This window comes from Gopherus flavomarginatus, chromosome 2 (assembly GCF_025201925.1).
Source record: "Gopherus flavomarginatus isolate rGopFla2 chromosome 2, rGopFla2.mat.asm, whole genome shotgun sequence".
Lineage (NCBI taxonomy): Eukaryota > Metazoa > Chordata > Testudines > Testudinidae > Gopherus > Gopherus flavomarginatus.
This window is the reverse complement of record NC_066618.1, coordinates 952,757-977,087: the sequence shown is the minus strand read 5'-3', so window position 1 is coordinate 977,087 and position 24,331 is coordinate 952,757. Positions and strand designations below refer to the sequence as shown.

General features: G+C 59.2%; 1 protein-coding gene across 8 annotated transcripts in view; it reads left to right on the top strand.

Annotated features, from left to right (window-relative positions):
- SLC4A2 (solute carrier family 4 member 2) overlaps window positions 1–24,331 on the top strand; it is an 86,997-nt gene that overhangs the window by 6,545 nt on the left and 56,121 nt on the right. The window contains exon 1 of one of the 8 annotated variants that reach the window (XM_050942425.1): window positions 180–558. The exons of 1 other annotated variant lie outside the window; for it this stretch is intronic. The gene's annotated coding sequence lies outside the window, so the exon portion shown is untranslated. 6 more of the 8 variants (XM_050942424.1, XM_050942430.1, XM_050942429.1 and 3 more) reach the window with 6 other exon arrangements.

Sequence of the window (24,331 nt, the reverse complement as noted above, 5' to 3'; positions counted from 1 at the left end):
GCAAGCCAGGCTCCCCGCCCAGCCGCAGGCCAGCTGTGCCCAGCGGGAGTGCTCGCTGCAGCCTCGCGGGTCTCGAAGGAGCAGTTACAGAGACTTGGCACCGGCAGCCTTGTTTGGGGAACGCGCCTGTTACAGACTTGCTGAAACAAAGTCTGGCCGCTGCTGCTTTTTCCTTTCACACGAGTATAAAAGCCTCCAGCGTGAGGCAGGAGTGCGGGCTCAGAGCCTGCTGGGCAGCGCTGTCTGGGACAGGACGGAGCAGCTGGTGCCTTTGCACCCAGGTCCAGCTCTGGCACTGGGCTGGCCCGGCAGAGCTGAGCTCTGGCCCAGCAAACGGGCAGCAGCAGTCCCGGCCTGTGTGGGTGGGATGGCAGCTCCCACTCCTGCCTGAGGGGCCCCCGGCTGCCCAGCTGTGTCGCCTGCCCCTCCTTCCAGGGCTCTCCCGGAGATGGGCAGACGCCCCGGCAGCCTCTGCATTAAGCAAGAAGCAACTTGCTGAGAAGTGACGCCTGTGAGGCTGGGTGCCCGGGATCCCTGCGCGGGAGGCCATGCTGTGGGGTGAGTGGGGGGCAGGCGCTCCCCTGCCCTGGGGGATCTCGGCACCTCTCCGGTTGTGGGGAAAGAGGAGGGCACTGTGAGCTGTGCTGGGGCCGCAGCCTGTGCGATTTGCTGCAGCTCTGTGCGTGCCAGCAGAGCCGGGGTGCCGGAGCCAGGCTGCGCAGCCAGAGCTGGACAAGGGACTCCTCACGCCAGGGCAGAGGGGAGTGCTGTGTCCCGGGGGAGGGGGCGTGTAGCAGGGAGCTATTGCCTGACCCCTCCATCCTGCCTGGGGGAAGGAGCCTGGTTGGGGCCAGTTACTCTGGTCAGAGCAGGCCACCGTGTGAGCCCAGGGCCAGATGTGGTCCAGCTGGGCCCTGTGGCGAGGCACGTGGGAACTACAGCTCCCAGCTTCCAGTGCTCCATCTGGAACCAAGCTGCGCATGCTGGGGCCTGCAGCCTTTGGGGCTCAGCCGCTGCTGGGGAGAAGGGTCTGGCAGGGGGGACGGTGCCCACCAGAGCCCAGGGGTCTCAGAGCTCGACTCTGGGGTCCCTGTGCCAGGGGCGGAGACACTGGTGGGGGCTGGGGAGGGTCTGGACTATGCTGCTCACTGGGCGGGTTTTCCCCCACCGACTTCATGCCCTGTGGTGCCAGGTAATGGCTATCGGCTTCTGGTTGGTACCTCCCCTGGCCCTGGGGCGAGCTGAGAGTGACAGGGAGGTGGTGACAGGCTGGGCATGAGGCCTGGCAATGGGGTGATCAGAAACCCTGTCACCTGCCCCATGGGCTCCCGCCTCCTCCCTCCCGCAGGCCCTCAGGAGATCTCGCTGCCGAGGGGCCAGCCCATTGCAGCTAGTGGGTCCAGAGGCAGGGCAGTGCTAGCAGCCCCCACTCACCTGCTAGCCGTCTGCCTGGCATGAACCTCTGCCAGCACATTGGGAAGGCTTCTCTGTGCCCAGGTGCTCTCTGGCCTGCATTGCCTCCCTCTGTGCTTCAGGCAGCAGTTCTGCAGGCCCCCGCGCCCCCTTGGGCGTGCTGGCTCTGCGCTCGGTCTTGTGGAGCGGGGCAGGCTCCACCCCTGTTTGAATGGTGCTGCTGCAGTCGGGTGCTGAGAAGATCACTGTCTGACACAGGACAGTCTGAGGCCCTTCCCAGGGGCTGGCAGGGTGTGCTGAGCAGCTGGCTAATGCACCTGGAGATGCCTGAGTTCTCACCATGGAGATGGGAGGGAAGACAGAGCTGCCTGGCCTGGCTGTGGCTGGGCAGGAGGGGTTGGTTTGCAGGCAGGGGCCCTGCTGGGCCTGGCATCCCAGGACAGAGCAAGAGGCCCAAAGGCTGGGCGAGGCAGTGTGGGCTGGGAGGGGCCAAGCTGTGCGGGGCGCAGGGTGGGGAAGCCAGCCCGTGGAGCGGGATCCCAGCTACCTGGGGTAGGCAGAGCAGCCGGCTGTAGAAGTAGGGGTGGCCTGCAGCTCTGTCTCCCAGCATTCGGCGCTCCTAGGGTGACCAGATGAGATGAAGAAAATTAGCGGGACCCGGGGGCGGGGGGGGTCCACTGGCGGAGCAAAAAAAAAGCTGAGTACTGCCAGTGGAGCAAAATAGCAGGACAAATTGCGTCCCGACCAGAGATCGGTCAGGACGTGGGACAACCACCCAAATATCGTCTGGTCATCCTAGGCACTCCGCCGGAGTCCAGGGATGCCAGGACCTCTCTGCCGAGGGTGGGAGCTCCCCGGTGCTCTGGGCAGCAGGAAGGCTCTGGATCTCGCTGCTGTTCTGTCTCGTTGACTCTCTGCCCCAGCTGAGCTTGAGGAATGGGGTTCCTCGCTCCCTTCTTGCTGGCAGACCTAGCGCGGCCCAGTCAGATCCCAGCCCTGCCTCTGAGGCACCCCTGACAGCTGCCTTGGATTGCACCTTTCCAGCTGTTGGCGGGGGCCCTTCCTGCTGATGGTTCCAGGGTGCGGGGGGGTCTCCTGACTGAACCTGGTCTCTGGCCAGGGCTTGGGTTGTGTTGCGGTGGACGCTGCCCTGGCTGATTTCCATAGATGTGCATTGCAAAGTGCCTTCCCACTGGGGAGGAGAGAGGTGGGCAGGGGCCGGCTGCTCCCCTGGTTCAGAGCCTTTGACCCCTGCTGCACCAGTGAGCGCTGGGCTGGGTTGGGATTTCCCCCAGCACTGCCCCGGACTGCGCTGTGGAAGCAGGCCTCTCCCATTTGGTATTCAGGGCCTGTTGATTGGAAAGTGCCAGTGGGGTGGGGCAGGAGTGGGGGCGCTGGCAGGTGCCCACGGGTTGGGAAGGGGGTGGGTCTCAGGGTTCTGTGTTCGTACGTCTCAGTGGAGGGGGAAGGGCTGCATATCTCCTGGGACTCCTTGCAGGCCCTGCACGGTGCCCTGTCTGCTCTGGGTGCCGAGGCAGGGTGTGGGGGTCAGGGCCGGCTGTCTCCTCTCTGGGCCATGCACCGGTGGGTGGCTCTGTATGTCCAGCGCCTGGCACAGCGGGGCCTGGCCCATGGCTGGGGCGGCTGGGTGCCAGTGCTAATCCCTGCTGGTAGCCTCATTGGGGTGGGGAACCTCAGGCCAGCACTGGGCTGAGGGGTCCTGCCCCTCCCCTTGGGGGTGTGAGCTCACTGTGGCCCACATGTCAGCGCAGCTCTCCTGGGGCAGGACTGGTGAGCGAAACCTGAGCTTTCGGGGCAGGTTGTGTGGCTTGGGGAGGATGGGGCAGGACCCGTTGGCTGTGCCTCCTGCCCTCCCCAGGGTGCTGTGTTCGAGGGCAACCGGGAGGGGCTGGGGCCCCGTCCTGCCTGGGCTAGTTCCTGGTGGCTCTTTAGCTGTGGAACATTAGAGCCCGTGAGGAATGTGTTGGATGAAGAGCAGCCGTGGGGATTAGTGCCTGTTACGGCTGAATTCCTCCGCTTCTTTTCGCTGGCACCCGCCGAGGGTGAGCAGAGCCTCGAGCCCAGGCCATGCTGGCACTGAGGCAAAGCACCTGCCTCCTGGGGCTCTGCCCTCCAAGGCTGGCGGAGCTGCGGGCATGCGGGGGGCCAGGGGTGGCTACTGCTAGTGCAGTCAGTTGGAACCCCCAGCCCCTGCTTGGGACCCACGTCTTCCCGGCAGGCTCCAGTGCACTGCATGGGGTCTGCCGGCCTGTCCGTCAGTTCCCGCTGAACGTGGGATAGGGACCACGTAAGCACCTGGCTAGCTGGGGCCTGTGCCAGTGATTTCCACAGGTTAATTGGCTGCTGTGGGATCTGTTTTCAGTGTGCTGCCTTTCAGTCTTGCAGGGTCCCCTCGTCCTTGTGTTGTGAGAGGGCAAATGGGAGCCTGCGATCCACCTTTGCTGGCCCATCTGTATCCAGCCTTGCTGAGCAGTCCCTGCTCCGGCAGGCTCGAATGGCTCCCTGCCCGTCTCTGAGCCTGTCCTGTGAGCTGCAGACGCAGTAACCTCGGTCTGTAGCCGAGTGGTATCGTGACCTGGTGGTGTTTCCTTTCTGGCTCTGCTCCTTGCCTGCTGCTGGGCACGGGGCAGAGAGCTGTGCTGAGGGGTGTCGTGCGCTGGGCTCTAGGCATGGGGAGAGATGGGCTCCTGCTGCTTGCCACAGCCAGCGGCCCGTTGCTGGCTCCCGCAGAGCACCGCTGATCACAGGGCTGTGGGCATGTCCCAGGCTCAGGTGGGAGGCAGGCTGCTGACCCCCAGAGGACCAGAGAGATCCTTGTGGAGGCCGTGCGGCATCCAGAGTCCCCCAGCATGGGAGTTATGGGCACTGCCGGATGCCATGATAGAGCTAGTGTTGCCCAGAGCTCTGCCTCAGCCACCACCCTGGCACAGAAGTAGCCAGGATGTCTGTCATTCCCCCTCCGCTGCCTGCTCAGCCTTGCTAGGCTCAGCTGCAGACCGCTGGTCATTCTGGCAGGCTTTGGGAGGAGCGCAGGCACTGCAGGCCAAGGGGCCGCTCCTTGGGGATCTGCCATGGAGGAGACGGTATGAGCTTGTGGCAATTCACCAGGACGAGGGTCCAGGGATGCCTTCAGGGACCTGGGTGGGATGAAGGAGCAGACAGCCCAATGGATCTTCAGGAGCCTGGCGATCCTGAGCAGCTCCCAGCCGGAAGCCCAAGGCAGCTAGGAAGCCATGGGCCTGGCACAGCCCGGATTTAGGCCAGAGCGTGGGACAGAAACCGCCCGACTGGCAGTGATGGGGATCTGCTGCTGTCAGTGGAGGGAGGCAGACTCATCTCCTGCTGCACCCGGCACTTCGGCCCTGGGATACGGCCGTGCTGCCCGAGGGAGGGGCAGGGCCCAGGGTAAAGTGCTGCCATGGTCTCCGTCGTAGAATCATAGAATATCAGGGTTGGAAGGGACCTTAGGAGGTATCTAGTCCAACCCCCTGCTCAAAGCAGGACCAATTCCCAACTTAATCATCCCAGCCAGGGCTTTGTCAAGCTGGGCCTTAAAAACCTCTAAGGAAGGAGATTCCACCACCTCCCTAGGGAACCCATCCCAGTGCTTCACCACCCTCCTAGTGAAATAGTGTTTCCTAATATCCAGCCTAGACCTCCCCCACTGCAATTTGAGACCATTGCTCCTTGTTCTGTCATCTGCCACCACTGAGAACAGCCGAGCTCCATCCTCTTTGGTAGTTGAAGGCTTCTATCGAATCCCTCCTCATTCTTTTCTTCTGCAGATTAAACAATCCCAGTTCCCTCAACCTCTCCTCATAAGTCATGTGCTCCAGCCCTCTAATCATTTTTGTTGCCCTCCACGGGACTCTCCAATTTGTCTGCATCCTTTCTGTAGTAGGGGGACCAAAACTGGACACAGTTCTCCAGATGTGGCCTCACCAGTGTCGAATAGAGGGGAATAATCATGTCCCTCGATCTGCTGGCAATGCCCCTACTAATGTAGCCCAATATGCTGTTAGCCTTCTTGGCAACAGGGGCACACTGCTGACTCACATCCAGCATCTCATCCACTGTAACCCCCAGGTCCTTTTCTGCAGAACTGCCGCTTAGCCAGTCGGTAGCTAGTCTATAGCGGTGCCTGGGATTCTTCTATCCTAAGTGCAGGACTCTTGTCATGCTCCTCAGATGGGCTGTATCCTGGGGAGCAGCCGCTCGGAGAAGGACCTGGGGGCTGTGAGGAAAGCAGCTGAACACAGGCCCTGTGCAGCATGCACCCCAGAGGGGCTCCTGGGCTGGGTGAGCACGGCCGTGGCCAGGAGCGGCCGGAGGTGGAATTGCCTGTGTAGGCTACTCCAGTGAGACCAGCCCTGGGGCCACACTCAGCACAGGTCACTGGACACACTGGAAGGGTTCAGAAAAGAGCCCCAAGAAGGAGTCAAGGCCTGGAAATGCTGATTGAGAGAGTCCGAGTCGTTAGTGGCTCACTAGTTAGTTTGTCCAGGACCCGGCCCAGAGGTGACTCGATTGTGGTCTGGGGGCACCCACCCGGGAGGAGGTTTCTGGTGACGGGGGCTCTGTAGGCTGGCAGACAGCGTGAGAGCCGAGGGCTGGCAGCTGAGTCTAGCAACAAGATGAAGTCCCTCCCTCTTGGGAACAGCTGCACTGGCATGTGGCAGGTTCGGGGTCACTGGGAGGCCTCCCTGGTCTCTCTAGCCCAGGGAACAGCAATGGGATTGCTCAGATGCTGCCGTCGGAGGTTCCCTGCCCCATGTGATGCAGTAGGTCAGAACGGGCACCACTGCCCCGTGCAGGCCGAGACCCCCAGCACAGGGCACCAAGGGGTTAGTTAGAAAAGCCCCAGCCCCGGAGCTCCTCCTGGGGAGAGGGCTAGAGAGAATGAAGCGCTGCTAGGTAGGGGGCTGCTGCATGGCTGGACAGTGCTCAGACACCGTGACCGCTCCCACAACCCAGAGCACATGTCCAGTGGGGGAAGGTGCATGGCTCATGGGCCACTGGGTGTAACTGAGTGTGCTGGAGAGCAGGCGTGTGTGTCGCATGGCATGGCCCTGGGACTCTGCTGTCACAAAGTCCCCGGGCGATGCTCTGGAACTGCTCCCCACAAAGCCAGGCAGGACTTTGGGGAGCCGCCTCCTCCCTTGGAGCAGACTGTCTCCAGGCAAGAAGCTCACAGGGCTTCACCTCCTGGGTCTCACCTGGGAGTATTCAGTATCCTCTGCCCCTCCGTGCGATTCCCACAGCGAGTCCACCCCAGCTGGGTCCTGGGGAAGCCAGAGGGTCCTTCACCCCTACTTTGCTGCGCAGTCAGACGTGACTCTCAGTCACGTAACACAGAGGTTTATTAGACGACAGGAACACGGTCTAAAACAGAGCTTGTAGATACAGAGAACCGGGCCCCTCAGCCAAGTCCATCTTGGGGGGTGGGGAGCCCAGACCCATGTTCTGGGCCTTCGCATCCCCCCACCTCCAGCCAGCTCCAAATCGAAACTCTCCAGCCCCTCCCCAGGCCTTTGTCTCTTTCCCAGGCTATGAGGCCACCTGATCTCTTTGGTCTTCAACACCTTCAGTTGGCACCTTGCAGGGGAGGGGCCCAGGCCATCAGTTACCAGGAGCAGGGTCACCCCTGCCCTCTAGGGCTCTGCAACAGTCAGCCCTATCCCACCACCTAGATACTTAAGAAATGCATAGGGGAAACTGAGGCTCCCACACAGTATTCAGAGGAAACATTAAGAACAGTCCCACTTCATCACATCTCTCCCACCTTCAAGACCGAACTGAGCGAGGTCACTTCAGCCAGTGACCTTGGGAAGTTTGAACCCACCAATGCTCCCACGGATGCCCCATCATCTCTCCCATTCCTTGGTGGGGGTTATACCAGGCCCTTCCAGTTTCAGGTTCTCCCGTGGGTTTGTTGTGCTTGATGGCGCTTGCAGGCTGCGTGTGGGAAGGTTTATGTGGCCCGGGCCCTTTTGACACCCCAATACCTCTGGAGTTTAAACTAGGATTGGATCTTTTCACAGCGCTCCAGTTTGGAGGGCTGCAACTCGGGCTCTCGTGGTTAAGAGCCCCCAGCTTGACCTTGCCACCCTCTGACCAGGTGTCTCTGTCACCCGCAGCTCAGCATCAGCCCCTCACATTTGATGCCGCCACGTCAGAGGAGAGTGGTCAGTACACACGGTAAAGCGCCGCCCAAATAGATTCAGCTGCAGCTTTCTAAGGGCTGGCATCATGGCTGGGCATTTCTTCTCTGAGGCCACAGAGTTCTGCTCCCAGGGCAGCAGTTTCTTGCTCAGGTACCCACTGGGGTGTCTCCCCCCCTCAGCATCAGCTTGCATCAGCACTGTGCCCAGCCCTGCGTCTGAGGCGACAGTGACCACAGCAAAAGGCTCAGCAAAGTCTGGGTTTGCCAAATTTACCGGGCCCTGGATTAGAGCCTCCTTCAGTATAGAGAGAGCCCTCTGGTACTGCTCGGTCCAGACCACCTCCTCTGGCTTCCTTCTCTCACATAGCTCAGGGATGGGGCAGCTAGGGGGCTAACCTGGGGTACAAACCTCCGGTAGCACCTCGCCATCCTGAAAAAGGCCTGGGCTTGTTTCTTGGTCTGGGGAATGGGCCAATCTCTGATCGCCACCACCTTGGCCAGCTCTGGGCTTGGGCAGCTGCTCCCCACCTTGTGGCCCAGGTACAACACCTCTGCCGTTCCCAACTTACACTTTCCAGCTTTTACCATCAGTCGTGCCTCCTTCAGGCAGCCCAGCCCCCTCTTCACCTGGGACACGTGTTCCTCCCAGGTCTGGCTAAAGACACACATGTCATCGTCCGCCAGGGCCAAGTTCTCCATCCCCCTGAGTAACTGACCCACCCGGCAGTGGGAGGTAGCTGGCGTCCCTTGAGGTCGAAAGGCAGGACCCAAAGGGGTGGCGAAGGCAGATTTCAACCTGGCATCTGCCAGTCGCCCTTGGTGAGAGCCATAGTAGAGAGGTACTGAGCCCCCTCAGCTTGTCTAGAATCTCCCCAGGCCTAGGCATGGGGTCGGCATTGGACACCGTGATGGTTTAAGCTTTCAATAGTCCTCACAGAATTGGATCGACCCGTCCTTTTGGGGTCTAGGCCCACATGTGAGGCCCATGGGCTGTTAAACGGCTGGATCACATCTAAAGCCAGCAGGTCCTTGACCTCTCTCTCCAGGTTCTGTGTGCTTCCCACAGTGAGTCTGCCTGGGCGGGGTCCTGGGGAAACCAGAGGGCCCTGCACCCCCACTTTGCTTCGCAGTCAGACATGACTCTCAGGCAGCCGGGAGAACAGAAGATTTGTTAGATGACAGGAACACGGTCTAAAACAGAGCTTGTAGGTACAGAGATCAGGACCCCTCAGTCAGATCCATCTTGGGGGATGGGGAGCCCAGACCCCGGTTCTGAGTCTCTCTCCATTTTCCCAGCCAGCTCCAAACTGAAACCTCCTCCAGCCCCTCATCTCTTTCCCGGGCTACAAGGCCCCTGATCTCCTTGTTCTCCAACACCTTCATCTAGCACCTTGCAGGGGAGGGGCCTAGACCATCAGTTACCAGGAGACAGCATCACACCTGTCCTCTAGGGCTCTGCAACAATCACACACCCCCATCCCACCACCTAGATACCTAAGAAATGCATAGGGGAAACTGAGGCACCCACACATTATTCAGAGAAAACATTAAGAACATTCCCACTTTGTCACAGCTGGGCACTCAGCTGCTCTGCCCTGGGCACCTCACTTAGAATCATAGCATATTAGGTTTGGAAGGTGTCATGGAGTGTGGGGGAGTCTGGTCCTGCACCCCTCTTCCTGGGACCCACAGTGACTCTCAGGCAGCCAGTAAAACAGAAGGTTTATTGGACAACAGGAATGTAGGGTACAGCAGAGCTTGTAGGCACAGCCAGGACCCCTCAATCAAGTCCTTCTGGGGTCCAGAAAGCTTAGTCCCCTGAATTCCAACCACCCAGCCCAAAACCAAAACTAAAAAACCCACTCCCTCCAGTTGGCCCCTGCCTTTGTCCACCTTCCTGGGCAACGGTGTTGACCCTCCTCCCTGGCTCAGGTTATAGGCTGAGCCCCTGTCCCTCACCTAAAGACATCCCTGGCTCTCCCATCCCCCACACAGACAGTTCCTGCTTCATCACAGAAGGGACCTCAGGAGGTATCTAGTCCAACCCCCTGCTCAAAGCAGAGCCACTCCCCAGATAGATTTTTACCCCAGTTCCCTATGTGGCCCCCTCAAGAATTGAGCTCACACCCCTGGGTTTAGCAGGCCAATGCTCAAACCACTGAGCTATCCCTTCCCCCTTGGGGAACTTGCCCAGAGATGGGAGATCAGAGACAGGCTAGGAATTAGCATTTCCGTGGTGGGGCTAAACTACAGAGCAGAGCTTGGACAGGTGGGGAGCTGCGAGGCTACGGCTCAGTCTGCGAGCGGGGAGCTGTATCTCTGCAGCGCAGTTTGGGGGAGCAGGGAGCTGAGACACTGCGGCTCGGTCTGGTGGAGCAGGGAGCTGTGACGCTGCGGCGTGATCGGGGGGGAGTGGGGAGCTGTGAGGCTGTGCTGCGATCGGGGGGTAGCGGGGAGCTGTGACCCTGCAGCGCAGTCTGGGGGGGAGTGGGGAGCTGTGAGGCTGCGGTGCGGTCGGGGGTAGCGGGGAGCTGTGAGGCTGTGGCGTGGTCGGAGGGGAGTGGGGAGCTGTGAGGCTGCAGTGCAGTCTGGGGGGAAGTGGGGAGCTGTGAGGCTGTGGTGCGGTCGGGGGGTAGCGGGGAGCTGTGACCCTGCAGCGCAGTCTGGGGGGGAGTGGGGAGCTGTGAGGCTGCAGTGCAGTCTGGGGGGAAGTGGGGAGCTGTGAGGCTGTGGTGCGGTCGGGGGGGAGTGGGGAGCTGTGAGGCTGTGGTGCGATCGGGGGGTAGCGGGGAGCTGTGAGGCTGCAGTGCAGTCTGGGGGGGAGTGGGGAGCTGTGAGGCTGCAGTGCAGTCTGGGGGGAAGTGGGGAGCTGTGAGGCTGTGGTGCGGTCGGGGGGTAGCGGGGAGCTGTGACCCTGCAGCGCAGTCTGGGGGGGAGTGGGGAGCTGTGAGGCTGCAGTGCAGTCTGGGGGGAAGTGGGGAGCTGTGAGGCTGTGGTGCGGTCGGGGGGTAGCGGGGAGCTGTGAGGCTGTGGCGTGGTCGGAGGGGAGTGGGGAGCTGTGAGGCTGCGGCGCGGTCTGGGGTGAAGCGGGAAGCTGTGACCCTGCAGCGCAGTTGAGGGTAGCGGGAAGCTGTGACACTGCGGTGCGGTCAGGGGGGTAGTGGGGAGCTGTGACACTGCAGCGCAGTCAGGGGGTAGCGGGGAGCTGTGACCCTGCGGTGCGGTTGGGGGGTGTGGGGAGCTGTGATGCTGCAGCGCAGTCAGGGGATAGCAGGGAGCTGTGAAGCTGTGGTGCGGTTGTGGGGTGTGGGGAGCTGTGATGCTGCAGCGCAGTCGGGGGGTAGCGGGGAGCTGTGACACTGCAGCGCAGTCGGGGCTGGCGGGGGCCTGTGAAGCTGCAGTGCGGTCGGAAGGGTAGCGGGGAGCTGTGAAGCTGCAGTGCTGTCGGGGGGGAGCTGTGACACTGCAGTGCAGTTGGGGGGTAGTGGGGAACTTTGACACTGTGGTGCGGTTGGGGGCTGCAGGGAGCTGTGACCCTGCAGCACAGTCGGGGTAGCGGGGAGCTGTGACGCTGCAGTGCGGTCGGGGGTGGCGGGGAGCTGTGACACTGTGATGCGGTAGGGGGTAGCGGGGAGCTGTGACACTGTGGTGCAGTCAAGGGGTAGCGGGGAGCTGTGACCCTGCGGTGCGGTCGGGGGTAGCGGGGAGCTGTGACGCGGTGCAGTCGGGGGTAGCGGGGAACTGTGACACTGCGGTGCGGTCGGGGGTGAAGCGGGGAGCTGTGATGCTGCGGTGCAGTCAGGGGGTAGCGGGGAGCTGTGACACTGCGGCGCAGTCGGGGGGGGTAGCGGGGAGCTGTGACACTGCGGTGCGGTCGGGGGTAGCGGGGAGCTGTGATGCGGTGCAGTCAGGGGGGTAGCGGGGAACTGTGACACTGCGGCGCAGTCGGGGGGGTAGCGGGGAGCTGTGACACTGCGGTGCAGGCAGGGGTAGTGGGGAGCTGTGAAGCTGTGGTGCGGGTGGGGGGTGCGAGGAACTGTGAAGCTGCAGCACGATCTGGGGTGGAGCAGGGAGCTGTGAGGCTGCGGCGTGGTCGGGTGGGGGAGCAGATCTCGGACAGATGGGAATCAGGGAGTTTCTAAGTTATTTGACAGGCCTGTGTGCATGGCGTCTCTGGCAGCGCGGCACCGGGAACGTATCGCTGCTCACCATGTCTCTATGCAGGAGGCCCGGCTGTTACCCTTGGGGCAGGGCCTGGGCTGAGGTCCCTGCCCATGGTCATACAGGAGCCCATGGTGGCACAGGGACTGACCCTGACTCCCACGCCGTCGGCTGACCTTCGCGGCTGGAGCGCAGTGATGGTGCAGTGCGGGCTGGGGACCGTTCCCTCTGGCCCCGGTATGTGTTTGACCCCCCCTCCCGCTGGGCGGGGGCAGGGGTTGTCCATGCTTGCCCCAGCTAGTAACGGGGATGGGGCCGTCCTGGGGAGCAGGCCCTGCAGGCAGGCAGCTGGGGAGGCCAGGGCTCGCTGCACGGGGTGTGGTGCTGCTAGGGGCTGCGGAGACAACGCGCCCCGTAATCGCCTTAGTCAGGATCAGGCGGGCGAGTGGAGGCTAGTCCCTGGAATGTGACTCCAGCGCAGTGCAGGAGCTGCAGCGCCGTCTGGCACACACCTGCTAAGCCGAGCCAGCCAGTAATTCCCGGCGCCGGGCAGGGCTTGTGAGCAGCAGCGTTGGCAGCCGTATCTCCATATCTGCAGACCTGCCCCGCTTATCTGGGCTGGATTGTTCTGTGCAAACAAGAGCCCTTTGTGCGCCACTTGACTGCCGGGAGCGCTGCCTCGGGAGGAACCTGAGGGGGAGTTGCCGAGGGGCCTGCATCTGGCCTGCAGACCCCTGCTGCTGCCGGGCCTGGGCCTTGTCGCACCCGAGAGAGAGCAGCTACTCTGGGGATGTGGCTGTAACAAAGTCCAAGGGCAGAGGGGCTCTGGCTCAGGCAGTAGCTTTCCCTCCCCTTGCTCCCCACTCCCCCCAGCCTCATTCCCCCAGGCCCCACAGTGCGTGAGCACCAGACCTGGGAACAGAACCCAGGAGTCCTGGCTTCTAGTCTGCTTGCTCTAACCACTGGGGTTCTCACTGCACACCCCTGGGGCTCCCTGCAACCCTCCATCCCCCCCACCGCCCTGGGTGCCATGCTCCCAGCCCCCTCCATTTCAGGGATTCCCCGCCAAGATCTCTGGGTGCCCCCTCCCCCTACACCACGGTCCCCCACTTCAGGGGCTGTGTGCACCCCATCCCCCCTTTCTGCCGTTTCCCCAAACCAGGGTCCTCCAGTCTCACCCACCCCCACTAGAGGTTCTGTGTCCCTCACAGCAGAACCCCCAATTCTCCTCCTCACCGCTTCCAGGACCCCGTTCTCCCCCTGGCAGAGGCTCTGTATGAACCCTCGTTACCCCCTTCTCTCCATGTCCACTTCCCCCCATGGGGCTCCCTTTCCCTCTGCCCCAAATAGTGAGGGTTCTGTGCACCCCATACCAGAGTCCCCCATTCTCCCCTCACATTGCAGCAGCTCGCATTACTCTTTGGTCTTCCTGGGAGGGAAGTCAGTGAGGATGTCAGCATGTTACGCAGTGGCATAGCCAGGTTTTCAGTGTAGGGGGAGCGAACATACAAAAGGCGCCCTCCCTTGGCTCCTCCTCTGGCCACGCCTCCCTTGGCTCCTCTGGCCACGCCCCCTGGCTCCTTCTCTGACCACGCCCGACCGGAATACCCCCCCGCTCACCTTCTGTCCTGCGCCGTGGCCTGTCCCCGACCTGCTCCCAGTGCTCGGCGTGCTCCACATGGGGCTCGCCAGCCAGGTGGCCTTAAAGGCACAGGGGCCCTTTTGCCTCCCCCCCGCATTAGCAAGGGGGGGCTGGGGAGCGCTTGGCCGCCGAGCCCTGAGCCAAGGAGCTGGCCTCCTTGCTCCTCCGGCCACGTCTGCTGCCCCCGCATGGCTCCTCCAGTTGTGTTGCTGGCAGCGCCGGCTGGCAGGCGCCGCTTCCGTGCCTGCCGCCCTGAGGGGAAGCGGCTGCTTCCACTGAACCCCGCTAGCTACGCTACTGGTGTTACGCCTTGTGCTGAAAGCATTCATGGGGCCATCAGCCAGTGCTCCAGCTGCAGACAAGCGCACAGGGGCTGGGGCTGGGCTAAAGGGGGCTGAGTGCTACATTTACCCCCTCACTTTCCCCCCAGATTACTGGAGGGTCTGACTGTTGGTGCCAAGAATGCACTCGGGCATTTTGGAATTAGTTGGATGTGGCATTCTGAAGTTATCCTTTGACCGATAAGTGGAGAAATGCCAGCAAGCTGAGTGCGAGTGCTTCGCAAGCATGGCCAGCCAGCCTCCACTTCCTGCCCAGTGCTGCAGATAGAACCCAGGAATCTTGGTTCCCAGTCCCCAGCTCTAACCACTAGACACCACTATCCTGCCAAAGCTGGCCAGTACTACTAACTGTAGTCGGTAACCTATCATTTAAATCAGCGTCTGTACCGGATGACTGGAGGATAGCTAATGTGATGCCAATTTTTAAAAAGGGCTCCAGGGGTGATCCAGGCAATTACAGGCTGGTAAGCCTGACTTCAGTACCCAGCAAAGTAGTTGAAACTATAGGAAAGGATAAAATTGTCAAACACATTGATCAACATAATTTGCTGAGGAAGAGTCAGCATGGTTTTTATCAAGGTAAATCATGCCTCACCAATCTACTAGAATTCTTTGAAGGAGTCAACAAGCATGTGGACAAGGGGGATCCAGTGGATACAGTGTACTTAGATTTTCAGAAAGCCTGTGACAAAGTCCCTCACCAAAGGCTCTTAAGCAAAGTAAGCTGTCGTGGGATAAGAGGGAAGGTTCTCTCATGGATTGGTAACTGGTTAAAAGACAGGAAACAAAGGGTAGGAATAAATGGTCAGTTTTCAGAATGGAGAGAGGTAAATAGAGGTGTCCGCCAGGGGTCTGTACTGGTCCCAGTCCTATTTTACATATTCATAAATGATCTGGAAAAGGGGGTAAACAGTGAGGTGGCAAAATTTGCAGAGGCTAAAAACTACTCAAGATAGTTAAGTCCCAGGCAGACTGCGAAGAGCTACAAAAGGATCTCTCAAAACTGGGTGACTGAGCAACAAAATGGCAGATGAAATTCAGTGTTGATAAATGCAAAGTAATGCACATTGGAAAACATAATCCCAACTATACATATACAATGATGGGGTCTAAATTAGCTGTTACCACTCAAGAAAGAGATCTTGACATTATGGATATTTTTCTGAAGCATCCACTCAATGTGCAGCGACAATCAAAAAAGCGAACAGGATGTTAGGAATCATTAAGAAAGGGATAGATAATAAGACAGTAAATATCATATTGCCTCTATATAAATCCATGATACGCCCACATCTCAAATATTGTGTGCAGATGTGGTCTCCTCATCTCAAAAAAGATGCATTGGAATTGGAAAAGGGCAATAAAAATGATTAGGGGTATAGAACGGCTTCCGGAAGAGGACGGGAACTTTTCAGTTTAGAAAAGAGACGACTAAGGGGGGAATATGATAGAGGCCTGTAAAATCATGAAGGGTGTGGAGAAAGTGAAGAAGTCAAGAACGAGGGGTCACCCAATGAAATTAATAGGCAGCAGGTTTAAAACAAACAAAAGGAAGTATTTTTTCACCCAGTGCACAGTGAACCTGTGGAACTCCTTGCCAGGGGATGGTGTGAAGGCCAAAACTATAACTAGGTGCAAAAAAATAATTAGGTCAGTTCCTCATAGACTCATAGACTCATAGGTCAGAAGGGACCAATCTGATCATCTAGTCTGACCTCCTGCACAAGGCAGGCCACAGAACCCCACCCATCCAATTTTATAACAACCCCTATCCCAGGACCGAGTTATTGAAATCCTCAAAAATGGTTTGAAGACCTCAAGCTGCAGAGAAACCACCAGCAAGCGACCCGTGCCCCATGCTGCAGGGGAAGGCGAAAAACCTCCAGGGCACCTGCCAATCCGCCCTGGAGGAAAATTCCTTCCCGACCCCAAATATGGCGATCAGCTAAACCCTGAGCATGTGGGCAAGAGTCACCAGCTAGCACCCAAGAAGGAATTCTCTGCAGCAACTCAGTACCCATCGCATCCAACATCTCCCCGCAGACCATTGAGCAGACCTGTCTGGTGGTAATTCAAGATCAATTGCCCAAATTAACGATCCTATCATAACATCCCCTCCATATACTTATCAAGCTTTGTCTTAAAGCCAGGAAAGTCTTTTGCCCCTACTACTTCCCTCGGAAGGCCATTCCAGAACTTCACTCCCCTAATGGTCAGAAACCTTCGTCTAATTTCAAGTCTAAACTTCCTAATATCCAGTTTATACCCATTCGTCCTCGTGTCTACATTAGTACTAAACTTAAATAATTCCTCTCCCTCCCTAACGTTAACCCCCTTGATATATTTATATAGAGCGAGCATATCCCCCCTCAGCCTTCTTTTGGCCAGGCTAAACAAGCCAAGCTCTTTGAGTCTCCTTTCATAAGGCAGTTTTTCCATTCCTCGGATCATCCTTGTAGCCCGTCTCTGAACCTGTTCCAGTTTGAATTCATCCTTCTTGAACATGGGACACCAGAACTGCACACAGTATTCCAGATGGGGTCTCACCAACGCCTTATATAACGGTACTAACACATCCTTATCCTTGCAGGAAATACCCCGCCTGATGCATCCCAAAATCGCATTTGCTTTTTTAACAGCCGTATCACATTGGTGACTCATAGTCATCCTGCTATCAACCAGTACCCCAAGGTCCTTCTCCTCCTCCGTCGCTTCCAACTGATGCGCCCCCAACGTATATCCAAAATTCTTATTATTAATTCCTAAATGCATGACCTTGCACTTTTCACTATTGTATTTCATCCTATTTCTATTACTCCAGTTTACAAGGTGGTTCAGATCTTCCTGAATAGTATCCCTGTCCTTCTCCGTGTTAGCAATACCCCCCAGCTTCGTGTCATCCGCAAACTTTATTAGCACATTCCCGCTCTTTGTGCCAAGGTCAGTAATAAAAAGGTTAAATAAGATCGGTCCCAAAACCGATCCTTGAGGGACTGCACTGGTGACCTCCTTCCAGTCCGACAGTTCACCTTTCAATACGACCCTCTGGAGTCTCCCCTTTAACCAGTTCCTAATCCACCTTACAACTTTCATATTCACTCCCAGCTTATCCAATTTAACTAACAGCTCCCCGTGCGGAACCGTGTCGAACGCCTTACTGAAATCTAGGTAAATTATATGTACCGCATTTCCTTTATCTAAGTAATCCGTCACCTTCTCAAAGAAGGAGATCAGATTGGTTTGGCACGATCTACCTTTAGTAAATCCGTGTTGCAATTCGTCACAATTACCATTGACCTCTATGTCCTTAACTACTTTCTCCCTTAAAATTTTTTTCAAGACCTTACATACTACAGATGTCAAGCTAACTGGCCTATAATTACCCGGATCACTCTTATTCCCTTTCTTAAAAATAGGAACTACATTAGCAATCCTCCAGTCATACGGCACAACCCCCGAGTTTATCGATTGCTTAAAAATTCTCGCTAACGGGCTCGCAATTTCACGCGCCAGTTCCTTTAATATCCTCGGATGGAGATTGTCCGGGCCCTCCGACTTCGTCCCATCGAGCTGTTCAAGTACGGCCTCTACCTCAGTTGCGGTAATATCCACTTCCATATCCACATTCCTGTTTATCATCCCTCCATCATCGCAAGGTTCCTCACCAGTCTTATTAAAAACTGAGGCAAAGTACTTGTTTAGATGTTGGGCCATGCCTAGGTTATCCTTAACCTCCATTCCATCCTCAGTGTATAGCGGCCCCACTTCTTCTTTCTTTGTTTTCTTCTTATTTATGTGGCTGTAGAACCTTTTACTATTGGTTTTGATTCCCTTTGCAAGTTCCAGTTCAATGTGGCTTTTAGCCTTCCTCACTTTATCCCTACATGTTCTGACCTCAGCAAGGTAGCTTTCTTTACTGATCCTGCCTTCCTTCCACTCCCTGTAAGCTTTCTGCTTTTGTCTAATCCCCTCTCTGAGTTGCTTGCTCATCCAGTTTGGCCTACAACTCCTGCCCATGGTTTTTTCCCCTTTCTCGGGATGCAGGCTTCCGACAGTCTCCGCAGCTGTGACTTAAAGTAATTCCAGGCCTCCTCCACATTTAAATCCACTAATTCCTCCATCCAATCCACTTCCCTAACTAATTTCCTTAACTCTTTAAAATTAGCCCTCGAGAAGTCAAAAACCCTAATCGCAGATCTACATTTGTTTATCCTTCCATCTAGTTTGAACTGAATCAGCTCATGATCACTCGAACCAAGGTTGTCCCCTACCACCATTTCTTCTACGAGGTCCTCACTGCTCACCAACACCAAATCTAAAATGGCATCCCCTCTCGTAGGTGCTTCAACTACTTGATGAAGAAATCCATCCGCTATCACATCCAGAAAAATCTGACCCCTATTATTCGTGCAAGTACTCGTCCTCCAGTCTATATCCGGGAAGTTGAAGTCCCCCATAATCACACATTTCCCCTTTGTGTTTACTTCATTAAAGACATTAAAGAGGTCTCTATCCATATCCCAATCCGATCCTGATCCATTGATGGCTATTAGCCAAGACGGACAGGGACGCAGCCCCATGCTCTTGGTGTCCCTAAACCTCTGACTGCCAGAAGCTGGCAATGAGCAACAGGGGATGGATCATTTGGTGACCGCCTGTTCTGTTCATTCCCTCTGGGGCACCTGGCATTGGCCACTGTCAGAGACAGGACACTGAGCTAGATGGACCTTTGGGCTGATCCAGTGCTGCCGTTCTTATGAGAGAACCCAGGAGTCCAGACTCCCAGTCCCCCTGCTCTAATATCGAGACTCTCCTCCCCGTCTGGAGCCAGGGATAACTTTGACATGGTAACAAGCCTTGTGGCTGGGGGAAAGCAGTAGATGTGGTGTGTCTTGATTTTAGTAAGGATGTTGTTACTGTCTTACGTGACTTTCTCAAAGCACATGTGGGAAATAGAGCCTAGACAAATCTATGCTCAGTTGGGTGCAGAAGTGGCTGGAAAACCGTTCCCAGAGTGTAGGTATCAGTGGTTCACAGTCAGGCTGGAAGGGCATAAGGAGTGGGGTCCCTCAGGGATCAGTTCTGGGGCCGGTTCTGTTCAATGCCTTCATCAATGATTTAGATAATGGCACAGAGAGTACACTTATAAAGTTTGCGGATGATACCAAGCTGGGAGGGGCTGCAAGTGCTTTGGAAGATTAGGATTAAAATTGAAAATGATCTGGACAAACTGGAGAAATGGTCTGAAGTAAACAGGATGAAATTCAATAAGGACAAATGCAAAGTGCTCCCCTTAGGAAGGGACAATCGACTGCACACACACAATGGGCAGTGACTGCCTAGGAAGGAGACCTGTGGAAAGAGATCTGGGGGTCCGAGTGGATCATCAGCTAAATGTGAGTCAACAGTGTAATGCTGTTGCAAAAAAAGCAAACATCCTTCTGGGCTGTATTAGCAGGAGTGTTGTAAGCAAGACACGAGAAGTGATTCTTCCGCTCTGCTCTGCGCTGTTACGGCCTCAACGGGAGTGTTGTGTCCAGTTCTGGGGGCCACATTTCAGGAAAGATGTAGGTGAATTGGAGGAAGTCCAGAGAAGAGCAACAAAAATGATGAAAGGTCTAGGAAACTTGACCTACGAGGGAAGGTTGAAAAAACTGGGTCTGTTTGGTCTGTAGCAGAGAAGCCTGAGAGGGGACATGAGAACAGTTTTCAAGTACATAAAAGGAGGAGGGAGAAAAAATGTTCTTAATCTCTGAGGACAGGACAAGCAGCAATGGGGTTAAATTGCAGCAAGGGAGATTTAGGTTGGACAGTAGGAAAAACTCCCTACCTGTCAGGGTGGTTAAGTACTGGAATAAATTGCCTAGGGAGGTTGTGGAGTCTCTGTCACTGGAGGTTTTTAAGAGCAGGTTAGACAAACCCTTGTCGGGGACAGTCTGGATAATACTTAGTCCTGGCTCAGTGCAGGGGACGGGAGTAGATGACCTCGCGAGATCCCTGCCACTTCCATGACTCTGATGCTGTGGTAGAACCCAGGAGTCCTGGCTGCCCTCAGGAACAGTGAGGACTCCAAGGGCTTTCCATAACGGTAGGGGTTCGTCCTGGCCCCCTTGGCCTAAGCTGCCCCCATGCTCCCTGTGCTGGGATAGGGACTGGTATTGGAGGCCAGCCGCTGGGGACCGGGAGACTGGGCTAGATGGGCCCTGGGTCTGATCCAGCCTGGCACTGCCTGGGTTCCAGCTGTCTTGCTGGGTGAGTTCTGCTATGGGGTGTGTGAGGCCATGTTCCTGCCCTGCTCTGCATTCCCCGCTGGGCCTTCCTGGCCTGCGGGGCCTGCCCCCCACCCCGGCTCGTCGGGGCTCAGGAAAGGCTGCTCCAGCCCCGGGAGGAAGGTGGGTTGCAGGCATGATGGCTGTGTGTCCCTGCGTTTCCCTATGGGCTGGGCCTTGCTGTGCCTGCGGTGCCAGGGGAGGGCGGAGACATTGACTCAGCAGCCTGGGTGGAAACCAGAGTTAGTAACAAACAGAATCAGCGCTGCCCGTGAGAATGGCAGAGCCGGAGACCGGGAACCCCAGCTGGCTGGGTCGCCCCCCCATAGCCACCAACAGCCCCGCCCCAAGCAGATCAAAGGCCCCCACAGAGAATGAGGAGAGGGGGCTGGTGGCTGGTTAAGGGTCGGTGTCCCCAGAGCCCAGCGGAGGAGCTGCCCCAGGCACAGGCCTGGCTGACAGGGGGCCTGGTGTGGGAGCTGGTCCCGCCTGCTGAGGCTGAGTGCCGGCGCCTCAGGCTTGTTCCTGGAAAGCTGCAGGTGCAGAGACGCTTCAGGAAGCTGCTAACGGTCTGGGCTTACGGGGCTCAGCCCCTCAGAGCCCTGTTCCCCCTGAGCAGGGCTGGGGCTGCCTGGGTGGGGGAGGGAACCCGCCCCAGCTCCTCATGCAGCGTAGCTGAGGGGAAATGGCCTGACTCAGCCACTGGTTCCGGTCGCGCATTTTCCGGGCAGAGGGCGAAGTGCTGAGCAGTTTCCAGCAGGGCCTGTCGCCTGCCAGCCTTGCGCAGCAGGTGACTCACCCGGGCAGGGGGCGCCTCCCCTCCCCAGTGCCGCTGGCTGCCTGGCACCCCTTCCGGCATGGTGCATGGAGTTAGCCACTGCTCTCTGCAGAGCCCTGGGCTGGCCACCACCCCCTCTGCACCCTGCCCCGGGCGCTGCCATCTGCTTGCCCCCCACTGCTGCATTTGACGGGGCACCTTGCTGCCTGCTTGCCACTGACCTGCTAACAGGCGGGCTGAGCTGGGCATGAATTCCTGCGGGAGGTCAGGCTGCAGGGCAGGACGGCCCCTGGGATCTGGGAGCAATGGGGTGCTGAGGCGGGTGTCCGTGGGTGGGGGAGGAGGAGTTGGGTCTGACCACGTGCCTGGGGGTGCTGGTGCCGGGGTGGGGGAGTTGGGCCTAACCCCGTGCCTGGGGGTGCTGGGGCGGGAGATTTGGGTCTGATCCCCTGCCGGGGGTGCTGGGGCAGGGGAGTTGGGTCTGACCCTGAGCCTGGGGGTGCTGGGGCAGGGAAGGGTGAGTTGGGTTTGACCCCGTGCCTGGGGATGCTGGGGTGGGGGAGGGGGAATTGGGTCTGACCCCGTGCCTGGGGGTGCTGGGGAGGGGGAGTTGGGTCTGACCCCCTGCCTGGGGGTGCTGAGGCAGAGGAGTTGGGTCTGACCCCGTGCCTGGGGGTGCTGGGGAGGGGGAGCGGGAGTTGGACCTGACCCTGTGCCTGGGGGTGCTGGGGTGGGGATAGGGGAGTTGGGTCTGACCCTGTGCCTGGGGGTGCTGGGGTGGGTGAGTTGGGTCTGACCCCGTGCCTGGGGGTGCTGGGGCGGGGGTGGCTCCTGGCTGTGAGAAGGGGGCTCGGGGCTGGGCTCAGCCGCACTGTCCAATCCCCGGCGTGTTTCGGGCTGCCTGCATTAAAGAAAGCTGCTTAAGGCCAGGAGCAGCAGGAATGTGGCCAGTCGGGCACTGGCCAGCGAGAGCAGCAGAGGGCAGCGACCCCCCATACAGCTGGCACAGTTGAGGGGACTGGTGGAGGAGCCGAGTAGGGGTGGCCAAGGAGGTCAGCTCTGGGTCCAGACCCATCTCTGACAGTGGCCAGAGGGGTGCAGACTCTCCCCAGCCCCTGGGGCAGGAGCTGTGGGCGCCTCTGGATTTTACCTTCCATCGCCCAGGAGTGGCCAACCCGCCAGCGCGTCCCAGCCCCGTGGCAGGGAGTGGGCTGAGGACGCCCCGTGTGTGCCACTGAGCCCTGGCCGGCTTCCCCCGGCCTCTCCCTGGTGCTCCCAGGGCAGGTTCTCCCCTGCAGCCCCGGAGAGGCTGTTGCTGAGGCTGGAGAATGTGGCTTGGGGTCTGGTCGCGCGCCCAGAGTGCACGGGGTACATGAGGTGTCCCCTCGAAGGCGAGGGAGTGTGCTGCCCCCGGCTGGGCCTTGCCGAGCGTCTTCCTTTTTCTGCTAGCTGCTGAGACACCCAGGGGCGTCTGTGGAGTGGGGCCGGGCTGGGCCCAGAGGAGCTGCAGGGGCTGGGCTGAGATTGTGTGTAGCAGACCGTGATGCAGGACTGCAGGTGGGTCTGGCAGGGGAGGCTGTGGTGCCCACATGCAGTGAGGCTGGCTGGAGGCCGGGCAAGGAGGTGCCTGTCGTGTGGCTGGGGGGGCAGAGGAAGGGGGAACTGGCACGCAAGGCCAGGCCTTCAGCTAAGTTGCTGCCCTGTGCTGCAGCCCCACATCCCTGGCCAGGGGCCAGGCTCCAGCCCAGGGCCTTAAGCTGGGCTGCCCGGCCACGAGGGGGAGCCCAGCCAGGTACCTCGCTCCACACGGCACCTAGGGGAGATGTGAGCTGAATCCTGCCTGGGGCCTGCTGCCCCCCCCTACCCCTGACTTCCACCCTGGTGAGGGGCCCAGAGTATGGGTGAGGGGGAAGCCAACGGGTGTCTCAGCTGCTGGGGGGTGGGGGGTGATCCCCCTTTTGGGGGAGCAGTGAGGGTCTCTGAGCAGGACTGGGACTGGGGGCACCAGAGGCTCAGAAAGGGAGGGGCAGGGTTGCCCCTGCTGCCCCCAGAGGTGGCTGTCTCAGATGCTGCCTGGGGAGAGCCCTCAGGCTGAGCAGCGATGGGTGCAAAGCCCTCAGCTCCCTGGCTGCAGAGTCAGAGCTGGAGGGCAGGCACGGGGGCCAGTGACTGCAATGGGATGGTTTTACGTCTGGCCCCTACTGCGAATGACTGGCCTGGAGGAGCTGAGCACTGGTGGGGGTTCTGAGCCCACGCCAAGTGGGCCCCGGCACCTGGCTCTGCAGGCTGCTCCGCACGGAGCCGAGCGACCCCTGGGGAGAACCACGGGCCGCACACTGCCCTGAGCCCCTGGCTCCCCGCCTGGCAGAGCTGCTGGAAGCTGGACTCTCCGAGTAGCCTCCTGACTGCGCGGCACCGTGCTGGGGCAGGTGGGTTTGTGTCTTGGGGAACATCCAGTCCTGTTGACCCGAGGGAGCTGGGGTGTCTCCTTTGGGCAGCCCCACTGGCGGGGGCAGCTGCGGTGGGAAAGCCGAGGCAGGTCAGTCTAATCTGCCCTGGCTCCGCAGGAATGTGGAAGTTCTGGCTCCGTGAATCTCCCGTAATCAGAGCTGAGCTGGGCACTGGCAGAGCAGCTCGGAAGGTATGTCCGGAGCCGGTTCTCCCGCCTGTGGGGGCGGTCAGTCAGGAGGGAGGCAGGGCTGCGGGCCCACACGGGGGTCCTGACGCAGCCTCAGCGGGATCCCCCCAGGATCTGTGCTGCCCCCTGCACATGTGGGCCCTGGCAGGGGGTGCTACCTGAGGCCAACGAAGGAGTGTGGCCGGCACGGCTGCCCCAGCGGGACTGAGGGCCAGGATGGGGGATGTGCTGGCGAGGGCTGCAGGGGAGATACGGCTCCATCTCAGAGGGCTGCTGGTCTCTGCCTTCTGCGTCGCAGGGCAGGCGCTGGCTGGGAGGGCTACCGGCGACTGCAGCCCCGTCCTGGCCGGGGTGCTGTGGGGGCTGGGGCAGGTGCTGGATGTAGGGGGGTGGGGCAGGTGCTGGCTGGGGGGGCTCCCAGCGACTCCAGCCCCATCCCGGCCAGGGTGCTGTGGGGGGCGGAGCAGGCGCTGGCTGTGGGGATGGGGCAGGTGCTGGTTTTGGGGGACGGGGCAGGCGCTGGCTGTGGAGACGGGGCAGGTGCTGGTTTTGGGGGATGGGGCAGGCGCTGGCGGGGCGGGGCAGGTGCTGGCTGTGGGGACGGGGCAGATGCTAGTTTTGGGGGATGGGGCAGGCGCTGGCGGGGCAGGGCAGGCGCTGGCTGTGGGGTCTGGGGCAGGCCCTGGCGGGGCGGGGCAGGTGCTGGCTATGGGGGATGGGGCAGGTGCTGGTTTTGGGGGACGAGGCAGGTGCTGGCTGTGGGGACGGGGCAGGTGCTGGTTTTGGGGGACGGGGCAGGCGCTGTCAGGGCAGGGCAGGCGCTGGCTGTAGGGTCTGGGGCAGGCGCTGGCTGTGGGGGACAGGGCAGGTGCTGGCGGGGCGGGGCAGGCGCTGGCTGTGGGGAC